The 14,982-nt window shown below is 35.4% G+C and overlaps 1 protein-coding gene across 1 annotated transcript in view; it reads left to right on the top strand.

Moving 5' to 3' along the window:
* The window catches only part of LOC145674803 (tRNA dimethylallyltransferase), a 540,225-nt gene that overhangs the window by 483,066 nt on the left and 42,177 nt on the right, over positions 1–14,982 (top strand). The window lies entirely within an intron of this gene.

Below are 14,982 nucleotides of genomic sequence, written 5' to 3' on the forward strand. Positions count from 1 at the left end.
ATCAGATAGCAGCTTTCCTTAACCATATAACGGAGTGGGCTTAAACTCAGCTAACATTATTGTAACGTACATAGCTCCTACTAACATAGCTTAATAAATTTATGATATTTATTAAATTTAGTACTATTTATACTAGACGAGGTAATTTTATTTTCAGTTGTATTGTGGAATTGTACACTGAACGACCATTGCATTAGGCACACCGGGCATAAAACGGACTGGTCGTGAAACTCCTGATAATATGTGGCTTCCACGTCATGAGCAGTTAACAGAGAAGACGCAAAACGCTACTGAACACAGTAGAACGCATTACACATCCGTCATGGGCAAACAAACTTATGTGAATGATTTTGGTCGAGGGTAAAGCGTAAGAGCACGAAGGGCTGATGCCATTATAATTGTAACAGCTGCACTTGTGGGATATTCAAGGACTACAGTGTTAAGGGTGTACCAACAGTGGTTGAATGACGATCAAACATCCGCCAGTCACACTTGGGCCAGCCACGTGCGGTGGGTGCAAGAGGTTAGAGACGAGTAATGCGTATGGTATTGTGACAGTGGAGCAATTGACCAACTAGTACAACACTACAGTCAGTTTCAACAATAACCTTGCATCGACTGGAATATCATAGCCGTAAGTCAACACGAGTACTTATGGAAACACAGCGGCATTGACATTAACGACTAACATGGGCATAGGCGTCATTGGACTATGGATCAAAGAAAGAAGGTTGTCTGGAGTGATGAAACCCGTCTTTTATTGAACCATGCCGATGAGGGAGTTTGAATCTGGTGTTGTAAACAGCATGTATTCATATGTTCGGGTTGGACCATGGCAGTTCTACAAGCCGGCGATGGAGGTATCACTGTCTGAGGATGATCTGGAGTTTCTTATGGCCATTAGTCATCATTCACCAAACTTTGAGTTGCAAAAGGTGTTGCAGTTAGCTGATTATGTGCACATATATCTCCAGGCCGAGATCCCTGATAATGATGCCATTCCAGCAGGATAACGCAGCGTGTCATCGGAGTAAGATCATTACAGAAAGGTTTTAGGGATATGACAATGAATTCTCAAAACTACTTTGGCTTTCAAACTGTAACCCTATTAAACATGTGTGGGACATGCTGCAATGTACTGTGCAACGTGCTGCCCCACCTCCCAAAAATGTACACTAATTAAAGAAACTGCTACATCAGGCATGAGCTAGACCAGCTATGTGCAATATCTGGCCACCTGGCCAACTTCAATCCACTAATCTCTTTCATCCGGCTCGCTTAACCCGTTATTGAAGACATATTTCTTACGTAATATCGTAAACTGAATTGAAAATTTTCCAACCCTCGATCGCGCAGGGTGAAACTTATTCAAGCTGGTCCAGAACATGAAAGGTCGAATTTCTCACTAAAATGATAAGTAAATAGATTTTCACTGCTTCTCTGTAGTAAACATTTTGGTTGCTTTTATAACACTGTTTGTATTCTTGTGATGTTAGTATACGATGAACGAGTTTCTCTATTGAATATAGCTATTCAGTTTTTGTGAAAATGTTGTACGCCCCCTGTTTCAACTTACTTAAACTGAACTTCCAGAATGTTCAACACCTTGTGGAGTTTTTCTGGCCGTTTGAACACAATGATTCTCCAGAAAGGTCGATAAACACTATTAGGCAAGTGTTCCTAATGCAATGATCCTTCAGTTTGTTAACTAATCATAAATTATTTTGACTTATAAAACTAAATCCCAATGCAGAGTCGTAATATAAGGAGGTAGCTTTGTAACATGTTTTCAAGTCTATTGATACGCAATGTTAGAGATGTTATATTTTTTTTTGTTTGTACTAGTGTTAAAGGCTAGAATATTTAATATTGAAACCTGTTATTTATTTATTTATTTATAAATATTCATATATTCAACATTTATTATATACGTAGTAGATAACGGCACGCAAAGAGTACATTTTTCAAACAATATGAACTAATCTAATTATAACAATATGAAACACGCTGAAGAAATTGTAACAATCATTTCGCTTGCTTGAAATTCTGATTCATGAAAATTTCTTGCACTTCCAAGCTCGCGGCTCTCGTGTGGTGCCTTGTTCACAGAAGGTAAAAATAGTAGTAAAAGTAATAAAAAAGAAATCAATTTAAAAAATCCTGCTTTTATCCTCCGTGATCAAGGCACCAGGAGAGAGTCGAAAGATTGAAAGTGCAAGGAATTTTCAGGAGTCAGAATTCCAAGTAAATAAAATCACTTTATTGTGTTCCATTAATGCTTTTACCTTAGTAAAGTGAAAATGATCTTATTAATGCCGTAGTCTTGATCTCGAAGTTTTGTCATTTCTACCACACAATGTTCTTGCTTTCCATTTTTAAAGTTTGGAAGGACTAACACAAATTATTAACGTGTCTTTGGCTTGGTCGAATTTTATTTTTGGAAGTTTTAAGTACATTCCAAAACAGAGATGAGCAGTACTCGTATTCAGACTCAGTTTTTATTAGTATTGCCAGAGCAGATACTGTTGAACGACTAATCTGTGAAAAGTGTAAGTAACGAAGTTTTGTGATAAAATGATTAGTATGTAATACAGAAGGTCGTTTTGCGTTCATGGTAAAGATTTCGAACACCGGGAAGCAACACGTTTTCACAGCAGAGAGCAACACAGAATTAACAAAAACAATTAGAATAGTTTAAGCGATAATAAAAGTGTATATTGTAAGAATCCCTACCTTTCAGTGCGAGCACATGTTATCCATATAACACGTGCCACTGTTTATAAGCATCAATACATCAGACGATACACATAAAACCAGGAAGACACGAAGCCAGCACGACGGGAACCGAGGGGGAATGAGCCATCCAGAAATCACCTATAAAAATGGACCCGAAAGGGACATGAGTGTCCGTTGACCACTGATCACTTAACCAGCACCTGCTCCTGAGGTCACACTGGACGAAGAAGTACTACTACCTTGCCTAAAATTCCTGTAGGCTGCCATGAGCTAAGGAGGTTACCAAAGTTCTGTATCCTGAAGTCGCTGCAAGACGCCCTGGAGGCTGCTATGGGCTAAAGGGTTTCCTTATAAAACATTTCCTTCCTTCACCTCGTTTGTTATAAGGAAGATTTTGAGATATTCACTTTGTAGATAAGACAGTTTTGTAATATTTTATAAAATAAAATAGGTGAAGCGGTAAAACCCGGACTGTTAATAACTCTACTCACATAAACATTACAATACAACTGTTATCACAGGAAAAAGTGTGTACATGTTACAAAAGTGAACTTTAGTGAAAACAATTTCATCAATAACACAAAATAAAAGATAAGAGTGGAATTCCACAAAATATGTAATCCAGTCGACAAGTTTTACATAAAGAGACAAGTTTTACGTGTATAGGCAAAATTATAGTGTCAGTGAGTAGGTGATAAGTATAAACTGCAATAAAGTTAACAGAATTCTTGGTGTAAAATTGTATTTTTAAGCTAAGCTCAAAACCACACTAGAAAATGTGAAAGAAAGAATCCGGTGACGCAGCATAAACTGATGCCGAAGATCTCTATGTAAGTCGAAATATCTAATTAATGAGATACACGATAAAGCCATGTTACACTATAGTAGGATTACTTTTGGTCTATTTTTTATCAGAAATCAGAAAGAGTGTCGTTAAAATTATTCGAATATTCATTATTTGAATAATTTGTTTCCCATTATTCGAATATCCGAATATTCGTTTTCAATATTCGAACAATTATCCGAATAACTGTTCGAATAATTACTCATTATTTAAATAATTGTTCGAATTATTTAATATTCGAATAATTATTCATTATCCGAATAACTGTTAGAATAATTATTCATTATCATCCAAATAATTGTTCGAATAATTATCCATTATCCGAAAAAAACTGTTCGAACAATTATTTGAATAACCAATTTTATTTCGAACAATTATTCGAATAACCAATGTTGTTCGAATATTTGAAAATTTAATTATTCGAATTTTAACAGTACTTATCAGAAATCCAAATCTCCATGTAGACAGAAGTAATTCAAATAAAGAAAAATATATAATTACACACAACTTTTTTAACGAACGGTAGTACAGAAAGTCCATGGTTTCACGTCCGTGGTAACGAAGTTTGAACTCACCTTACCTTAAAGAAAATCGTGATGCCACCAGCGATTGTGTTCATGTGACACCCATATCTTGCAGCAATGGCCCTGCAGCGAAGTTTCCATTGTAGGAGACTCCGTTCAAGCAGACTTTGGTGCAAACGATCCCATTCCTCCCTACAAGCTTTCCAGAGACCCTTAATTGTGCGGGGACGTCTGCTTCCCGAGGCCCGTTTCCACAACGGAAACTCACAAAAATCCATCGGAGGATTTAACATGATGTATGTAAAGTATATTTGCATGAATGCCCGTTTCACGTGCCATTCAATATAAGTATGCCTGCGTGGACTTTTCGTATGACGATTCTTGTCCTGGTGGATGACAACACGAGATGTGTCGCTAACATAGAGAGAAGGAATATCATGTCTGTAGAGTGGCTCCAAAATGTTCTTCTGGTAATAGGCAGCATTGATCTTAGTCTTTGGTCCTCTCTGCGCAATGGATGTTTGCCGTTACAGCAATAACCACCAACAACAATGAACCCACGTAGAAAACTTTCAGAACATTTCATGTACCCAGTCAGATCGGCCTCTGGAATCACGTGGACGGTAGTAGATGGCCCTTTTCTGTCACATCCCGACAGATACATCCACGCTCCATCCAGTGACACTACATAATTCCATCGGTCACCATCCTAGCCTGATAACGTTAGCAGAGATTTCGGCTCTTGGTCTTCCTCTCATAAGCACCCAGCTTATGAACTTGAGCCTTGTGCTTCCGCCCGAGTTGTAAGTCTTGGCCTATGATGCGAATTACAGTTGCAGAAGAACACTGCACTGTCTGTGCAATCGCTCTTTGTGTTACCGGGTTTTGACGTCACAGCAGGGAGCTCATTTTACGCACAACAGCAGATGCACGCTTAGACTTCCGATATGTTCGAGGTCCACTTTGACTGGTTCCAGCAGCAGGTACGGTGCACGCTTTTCGGCGATTCAACACCATTGATGGCCTACTTTGACACTTAGAAGGCTTTTGTCTTGCACGGTTTTATTGTCTGACTATAACTATAACCAATGTCGGAGAGGTCACAGATGTACCCTTCCTGAAGACTGGGATTTTAGGTACCATGTAACCACTTACGCACACACGATCCGTCGTCTTTGCAAGTCAACATACAATACTTTCGCACAATCAGCTCTCCTTAAATGTCTTTCAATCTTCTTTTCAACCAAGAAGCTCTCCTTGGTCATATCCAACTTTTCAGGTCAGTATATATATATATATTGTCATATAATACTCGGCACCTGGAAATGCATAAGTGTTTTTTTTTTTTTTTTTTTTTTTTTAAATTGGAATTATATTTTAGTGTACATTTTCGTACACAGTAATTAAAAAGTGACAATATGGTCAAGGTTGTGTAAATGGGGAAACAAACTTTCTCATCGAAGACGACAACAGCCAGGTGACCTTTACATAAGCTTCTCGGCCCGTTGCTTTTTCCAAAACAAACATCTCGTGACGTGATGGACTTTCCTAGAGAAAAATAAGAACAAAAATACTTACTAAAAACAATTTTTGGATTTTTCACCATCATACGTCACGAGATTCAATAATATAAAAAAGCACGGGCAAGAGGCAGAAAAGAAAAAAATTGATCCATCCTTCGTTCCATACAGTTTGGGTCAAAACTTCAAGCAGCAGCCATGGAGCTTGGGACTTGTACCTTGTAAGTATCCTTTCTTTACTACAATATCCCTTTCCACTTTGGAGAGGAGATTCAGCAAAAACTCTGTCATCTGGCATGTAACGAGTCATTTATCATTGTGGGTGTAAGTCTCCTGAGTGGCACGCAACCCACTATGCTATACTTGCAAATTTAAAAATTTTATTTTCTTCTATACATGCAATTTAAAGATTTTATTTTCTTCTGTACAAATCAATAATAATAAATTGCATTTTTAAATGAGGCCACTCATTTTTATTTTAAAGCCCTAATATATCTTGCTTTAGCATTTTTTAATATTTTATGGCTCTCCCGGCGAAGATGCAAACTCGTTACATGCCAGATGGCAGAGTTTTTGCAGAATTTCCTCTCCAAAGTGGAAAGGGATATTGTAGTAAAGAAAGGATACTTACAAGGTACAAGTCCCAAGCTCCATGGCTGCTTCTTGAAGTTTTGACCCAAACTGTATGGAACGAAGGATGGATTTTTTTTTTTTTTGCCTCTTGCCCGTGTTTTTTTTATATTATTGAACCTCGTGACGTATGATGGTGAAAAATCCAAAAATTGTTTTTAGTAAGTACTTTTGTTCTTATTTTTCTCTAGGAAAGTCCATCACGTCACGAGATGTTTGTTTTGGAAAAAGCAACGGGCCGAGAAGCTTATGTAAAGGTCACCTGGCTGTTGTTGTCTTCGATGAGAAAGTTTGTTTCCCTATTTACACAACCTTGACCATGTTGTCACTTTTTAATTACTGTGTACGAAAATGTACACTAAAATATAATTCCAATTTAAAAAAAAAAAAAAAAAAAAAAAAAAAAAACTTATGCATTTCCAGGTGCCGAGTATTATATGACAATCCCCCTCTGGGGTTTATTGAGCGGCTACTGAAAATGTCCGCATCAACAAAATAATAATAATAATAATAATAATAATAATAATAATAATAATAATAATAATAATAATAATAATAATAATAATAAAACCTCGAGACTAAGGCAAAAATGGAGATGAGTTGGATGATAGTGGTGGAGTGGCGAAAATGGGAGGGGAAGGAAGAGAACCTCGAGAATATCTACACACACAGGGTTTGTTCCGTATAAAACCAACTTGGTGAGATTTGGAATCTAACCAGAGACCCTACGCGTCAGAGGTGACTGCTGTGCCACTGAGTTACTGGGACTTCTACAGGGTGTTTCAAAACAACACCGACAACGTTTGGGAGGTGATTCCTGACACCAAAATGAGACAAAAAGTATAGACCAACCTGGGTGCACAAATGCTTCCTTTCGGAGTTGAAGGCTTTCGGATTTTAAGAGGGAGTTGGCTTCTGGCATATAAATTGAAGTACTCACAAAGTACCTCTATAGAAATTGTTGCGGAAGTATCTTAGGATTCTGAAACATGGATATTTGGATAAAGCACATATTAGTTCCTACATGAAGTCTTGACCCGACTAGGTAGATCCCGTACTTTTGGAGCTATGAACCTTTAAAGTTCATATTTTCATGTTTTTGGCAGCCTATAACTCCGAAAGGAAGCATTTGTGCACCCAGGTTGGTCTATACTTTTTGTCTTATTTTGGTAACAAGAATCACCTCTCAAACGTTGTCGGTGTTGTTTTGAAACACCCTGTATTTAAATACTTATTACAAAAATATCCATCTACATTATCCCATAATAGTAATAGCTTTAGACTTTTCGGTTTAACACGACCATTTTATTTATTTATTGTGGAATTATTTGCAGTTTAAAATGTCTTTTCAATATTGAGATAGTTTGACGTCTCTTGTAACCTGAAATCCATATGTTTATACTACACATATATCCAAATATATGAAAACTATCAATTATATAACCTATTATTCAAGGCCACAGTGGCTCAGCGGTAGAGCGTTCACCTCTGGTTTATGGGGTCTTTGGTTCGATCCCAGTTCGCGCCAAGTGAACCTTGTAGTGAACAAACACCGTGTGTGTAGGTTTTCTTGGGGTTCTGCCGTTTCCTCCCACTTCCTTCATTCCATTATTTCATTAATTTCTCATCATCACTGTCTCCTTTATTCCAGCCGACACAACCGTGGAACGTAAAACCCAAAGATTTAATTTCACTTTTAATATATTATTAGAAAGAGCAAACACATAGTGCAAAATATCGCATCGATATCCAGAACCTAATAAAGTTCTGAGCTTGAGGTCTTAACTTCCTGGTGAAAAGCTGTGAGTGAAGAAAACTATTGGAGCTCTGTATTAATCATCATTTCCGAAAGGAACATTTTAAATGTAATATTTGTTACATTTTCATATGTATATGTGAAACTCGTAACAAAATTTCGTTAGAAACTTATTTTCGCGAGGTTGCACTACTACATATAATACACGGAAAACTAATTTCGGTAAACACATTTCTTAACGATTAAGTTAAACCAGTATATCGATATAAATTTATTCTGACAAATCTCCGTATATACACTAAATACATTAAATTGAATTAATAATTTACTTTTATGTATAATCTTCCTATTAGCTTTGTATGATTCTTGATTCAAAAAGTAAACTTATAAATTGGCTCTAATTATGATTACATGGGCGCATGGGGGGATATTCAAAATTAACAAAAAATTGGCTTTTTACCAATGAATCCTCCCTTGAAAAATTTAAAGGTTTTGACGTTTGAGAACTCTCAGCTGGTTCCTTCCTCAGTGGCAAGGTAAAAAGGATTAATAGGGAAAGGATAAAAAAGGAGTAAAACCAGGAATATATACCACTATATAAAAGTAACGTACAAAAAAGATCCTGAGATGAATAAAGCAGAATGAAAAAAGAACGAACTGAATAAAAAAGAACGTGGTGTCTGTTAGGCCACTATTGCTAGATCCAAAGTATGTATCAAAGATAGGTACCCAAGTTCGATCAATGTTGCCAGTATCAAGGTTCAATGCAGGTTTGTATTTATGAATAAAGAACGATTCTTTAATTTCCCGTTGTTTTTTTGATTTTGCTGAACCTATTACCTTAATCTGTTTTATATTATGTGAATGTTGTTTTAGATGAAGCGCTAAACCCGACATGCCTTCTTCATGTGACTTTTTTGATTGTCTAACATGTTCCTTCACACGCGTGTTAATATTACGTTTAGTTTGGCCAATGTATGAGGAATCACATTCGCAATGGACGCGGTAAATACCTGCCTCATTTAATGAATCGACAAAATAGCTTTTAAATCCAGTGATATATTTTTGTAAACTTTTGGGGAATACTTGAAGCAGATATGTTATGCTTTGCAAGAATACGTTGAATTTTTGTTGAAAGTTGTGGAAAATAAGGAATTCCAATCCAAGTTTTTGATTCTTTGGAAGTTTACCGTTTTGGGGACTTGCAGCGATCTACGTGTTTGATTAAACCAGTTTTGTAAAATACATAGCTTATAACCGTTTTCTTGTCCTTGCTCTATGAAAGAAGTTCTTCCAAATATTGGCCTTGTACATTGGCGAATGAGCTGACTGTTGATGTATGCAAGTAGTGCCTGCATTGGGTTTTCGGTATACTTTTGTAATAAATTTATTATGTGATTGGATAATTAATAGGTCTAGAAATGAAAGGCCGTTATCAGATTCACGTTCAAGGGTGAATTTCAGCCTAGGATGTTGATTGTTAAATTGTTCAAATATTTGTGTAAGTGTATTTTCGTCACGAACAAGTAGTAGAATATCATCAGCATAACGGTAATATTTAACGTATTTAAATGTGTCCTGCCGTAAAATAGACGTTTCAATCTGATTTAAAACGATATTTGACAATATTGGGGATAATGTGTTACCCATGGCTAAGCCATCATTCTCAGAAAAGTAATGATCTTCAAATTGGAATATATTAGTTGTTAAACAAACCTCAAGTAATAAAATATTAGTTTCATAGGTTGAAGCGCCATTTTATAATAACAAGGTTCGAGTACTATTGATAGTACGTTCCAGTGGTATGGACGAATACATATCAACAACGTCTATGGAGGCAAGTAAAATGATATTGGCGTTTACAAATGATGATAATTGTTGTTTTACGTCAAGACTGTTTTTTTACAACATATTTAAAACCACTATTGTAACTGCCGAGTTTTTGCAAAGCCAAAGCAAAAATATGCTTCCAGTATTTTAAAAATAGCAGAGAAATATAATTTTGTTTCATATCCCTGTAATCCACAGGTTATTAAGAAGGTACAGTCGACAATTCATTCTTCACCACTTTTAACTGACATTGAAAAAGATATGATAAAAATGCATGCACCTAGTCTTCCCATTATTTATGGTCTTCCGAAGGTGCACAAGCCTGACATCCCCCTTTGCCTGATCATATCAGGTTTCAATCATCCAGTTTATTTACTATCAAAATGGTTATATAAAAAATCAGCAGTTACAATAGTGGTTTTAAATATGTTGTAAAAAACAGTCTTGACGTAAAACAACAATTATCATCATTTGTAAATACCAATACCATTTTACTTGCCTCCATAGACGTTAATGATACGTATCCGTCCATACCACTGGAACGTACTATCAATAGTACTCGATCCTGGTTATTACAAAATGGCGCTTCTACTTATGAAACTAATTTTTTATTACAATTACTTGAGATTTGTTTAACAACTAATATATTCCAATTTGAAGACCATTACTTTTCTCAGAATGATGGCTTAGCCATGGGTAACACATTATCCCCAATATTGTCAAATATCGTTTTAAATCAGATTGAAACGTCTATTTTACGGCAGGACACATTTAAATACGTTTAATATTACCGTTATGCTGATGATATTCTACTACTTGTTCGTGACGAAAATACACTTACACAAATATTTGAACAATTTAACAATCAACATCCTAGGCTGAAGTTCACCCTTGAACGTGAATCTGATAACAGCCTTTTATTTCCAGATCTATTAATTATCCAATCACATAATAAATTTATTACAAAAGTATACCGAAAACCCAATGCAGGCACTACTTACATACATCAACAGTCAGCTCATCCGCCAATGTACAATACGCGGCAAAAAACCTGCAACATGAGGATGTAAGTTTATCGTGAAACTACGCCTAACAGCACAGGGAATGATCATAACGACTAAGTGGAACGAATCACGCCAGGATAAACCTCAGCCTCCTCCCGTGAACACTTATTTTTGAGCAAAAGACTTCGTCATTTCACAATAAACTTATATGCTCATGTTGCAGGTTTTTTGCCGCGGATTGTACAAGGCCAATATTTGGAAGAACTTCTTTCATAGAGCAAGGACAAGAAAACGGTTATAAGCTATATATTTTATAAAAATGGTTTAATCAAACACGTAGATCGCTGCAAGTCCCCAAAACGGTAACTTCCAAAGAATCAAAAACTTGGATTGGAATCCTTATTTTCCACAACTTTCAACAAAAATTCAACGTATTCTTGCAAAGCATAACATATCTGCTTCAAGTATTCCCCAAAAGTTTACAAAAACATATCATTGGATTTAAAAGCTATTTTGTCGATCCATTAAATAAGGCAGGTATTTACCGCGTCCATTGCGAATGTGATTCCTCATACATTGGCCAAACTAAACGTAATATTAACACGCGTGTGAAGGAACATGTTAGACAATCAAAAAAGTCACATGAAGAAGGCGTGTCGGATTTAGCGCTTCATCTAAAACAACATTCACATAATATAAAACAGATTAAGGTAATAGGTTCAGCAAAATAAAATAAAATATATATAAAAAAAATACCAACAACGTTAAATTAAAGAATCGTTCTTTATTCATAAATACAAACCTGCATTGAACCTTGATACTGGCAACATTGATCGAACTTGGGTACCTATCTTTGATGCATACTTTGGATCTAGCAATAGTGGCCTAACATAGACACCACGTTCTTTTTTATTCAGTTCGTTCTTTTTTCATTCTGCTCTATTCATCTCAGGATCTTTTTTGTACGTTACTTTTATATAGTGGTATGCATTCCTGGTTTTACTCCTTTTTTTATCCTTTCCACTATATCCTTTATCCTTTTTTATCCTTTATCCTTTTTATCTTGCCACTGAGGAAGGAACCAGCTGAGAATTCCGAAACGTCAAAACCTTTAAATTTTTCAAGAGAGGATTCATTGGTAAGTAGCCAATTTTTTGTTAATTAATCGTAAATTGGCTGTTTTTAAAGTTAATACTATTTTTTATATGAGAGCTTAGACATACCGTTTAATAACAACTGGTGCAGTAAATCTATTTCCAATCATTTTATTTGCACATAATAAATAACTAACTGAGACGCACCCAAATACACACAAATTTACCTAACGATTTTAAAAGCAAAACAAAATAGCAGACTACAAAACCTCCCGCGCTCGCTTTTGTCTTTTCTAGTGTTGATACACTCTAGTATTGCGGTTAAACAGGAGCTGAACCTAGATCGTGAAAGATTTATATGAATTACTGTATCCATAAAACTTTCTTAAGGTAGGTAATAATTTAGGTTTTTGGTTTCTTCTATTTCTTAATAATTTTCCTTGAAGTATGATTGAATATCTAAAAGTAAGAATGAACAGTATACTGGATTTAAAATGGTATCATTGCGCTAAGTATGGTATCACTGCTGCTGAGACGTTATCCTCGATGTCATTTTGCCAGGTTGTTTCAGTGAGGGAGAAGCTCACTGCCACATGATCGCGTCGCTTTCAAGTGGATTTGTTTCAGCCGTGTAGAGACATATTTCTTGTTGTCTCTGTGTAGCCTATTTGACGGAGATAGTACTTTTCTCCCCCAGTTTTAAAAAATAAAATTACTTAGAAATTTGACTCTACCACTATTGTTATTAACCAAGCTATCACTGACCCTAGTAATTCTATATTTTTCTTCAACATGAAATTTATATTAGTTCTTATTAATAAGAAAATTCTAGGACTATGGTGTTTTTTAATTTGAAAGGGTAGACAGTGTCTCAATGTCTCATAGCACTCTACGCTACTGCTAAACTTACTGATTTAATCCCATGTTTGTTCCTGAAATGAGGGCAATACTAGTCTCTTAACTGTAGAAATTGTGTAGGAAGATTTCTTTTTTAATAAACAAAAGCTTGATTAAATTATTATAAATTTTGTTTGTATTGTGTTATCTAAATATTGTTGATTATATTATCCAATTTGTGGTCAATGTTGCCCCTATCCAAATTTAGTTTGGCAGCAAAGAAAAGTACAAATTCATAATGTGTTTACGCTACGTTGGCGACTGTTTAATCGTGTATAAAGACATCATCATATTTCCCGATCTTGATAAAGAACTTAACAGCATTCACGATAGCATAAAATTCACTACAGAGAAAGAGTCAGGAAATGGTCTTAATTTTCTAGACATTCACACGTACAGGAATAACAATAAATTGTACATCTCAGTCATTAGACCACCTCAAATTTTACGTTCACAAAGCTTCGGCACATTCACACCTCAACAATACGAATGTTGAGAACGTTTCTTTCTAAGTGTCTTATTGTATTCTACAGAACAAACAGACCTTCAAAAACACCTCAAAATACTGTTTGATTTAGGAAAGATATAATGATTTCAACCTCCACACTCTTGAAAAATGGAAAAGATCAGCGTGGGAATTTTTAATAGATCAGTTAACAACAGGAAAGTAGAAAAGAAATTGGTATCCCTATTCCTATGGACAGGAATTTCAGAAAAGCACGAGAAAATAGGCAGCACTTTCGAAGTTAATTTCTCGATAAAATCTGGCGCCAGTTTCGAAAGTTCTTTGTCAACATACAAAAGGTATTTCAGGAACGAATTTGCGTTATCAGGGGTCTACAATATTTCATGCGAATGCAATGAATCCTATATAGGCATGACAAAGAGAAACATTTTCACCAGTGAAAAAACATGTCAGATAATAAGGGTGAAGAACTCCATACTTCGGCTTATGAAGACATCTACAGGAAACAGGACACAACATTTAACTTACTACTGTCTTATATGCTTATAACAACATTGAAAGAAATGTTTTTGAGTTTTTCAGAGGATCAAAATAGCCAAACTTAATTTGGGTTAGGACAACCTTAACCACAGATGAGATAATATAATCAACAATATTTAGATAAACAATACAAAATTTGAATATATATATATCTTTCTACACAATTTATACAGTTAAGAGCTAGTGTCATCCTCATTCCAGGAACACACACTGGACTACACCAAAATGTTTGGAAATCATCAAGACGTGAAAAGTTGGATTGGCCACAAGTAAAACTTCTAAGGTTGAAAAGAAGATTGAAAGACATTTAATCGGTACCAGATTAACAAAGATAATTAGAATATTTTAAGTGTATAATAATACAAGTGTATATATTCATAAGAAAAAAGTGTGCACGAGTAAACTTAAGTGAAAACAATATCATCAATAACACAAAGCAAAAGTTAGGTGTGAAATTCCACAAAATACGTAATCCGATCAAAAAGTTTTGTACATAATGATAATGTATAGGCATAATTATAGTGTTAGTGAATAGATGATAAGCATAAACCGCAACGGAATACTTTGTGCAAAAACTGTATTTTAAAAGTAAACTCAAAACTACATTAGATATAAAAGCGAGAGGCCGGTGACGCAGTATAAGCTTCTACCGAAAATCTCCAAGTAGGTCGAAATATCCAATTAATGGAAGAAAACACAAGTACCAGGTAAATCCCTGTTTCTTATAAATATGTACCCTATTGTAGATTTACGCTTTAATAAATGCGTAGGTAAGCCAGAAATTTCGGATCCCATCTCTTTAAAGCTCCTAATGTTATCCCTAATTCTTATTTTAATTTTTCATCTAGTTACTTCAATAGAAATTCGTCATATTCATATGTAACTTCATAGGTTCCTGATTGTCTTGGTTTACAAAGTCGTGCTTGTATACAATTAGTGCTTTTTGTGGTATTAAGAGGGAGCAGAAGTAGATAGAACTAGTGTGGATTAAGGGTTTAGTTTAACACGGCTCATAAAATCTTTTAATGTAAAATCTCTCGGGTAAATTGAAATTTTCGTGTAAAAAGAGCACGATAGTTCAACGTAAAAGTGTACCGATCAAAGCTCCATATAGATATTAAAGCTGTAATTTATTATAATC

The sequence above is a fragment of the Thermobia domestica genome, chromosome 18 (genome assembly GCF_964235325.1).
Source record: "Thermobia domestica chromosome 18, izTheDome1.hap1.1, whole genome shotgun sequence".
Taxonomy (NCBI): Eukaryota; Metazoa; Arthropoda; class Insecta; order Zygentoma; family Lepismatidae; genus Thermobia; species Thermobia domestica.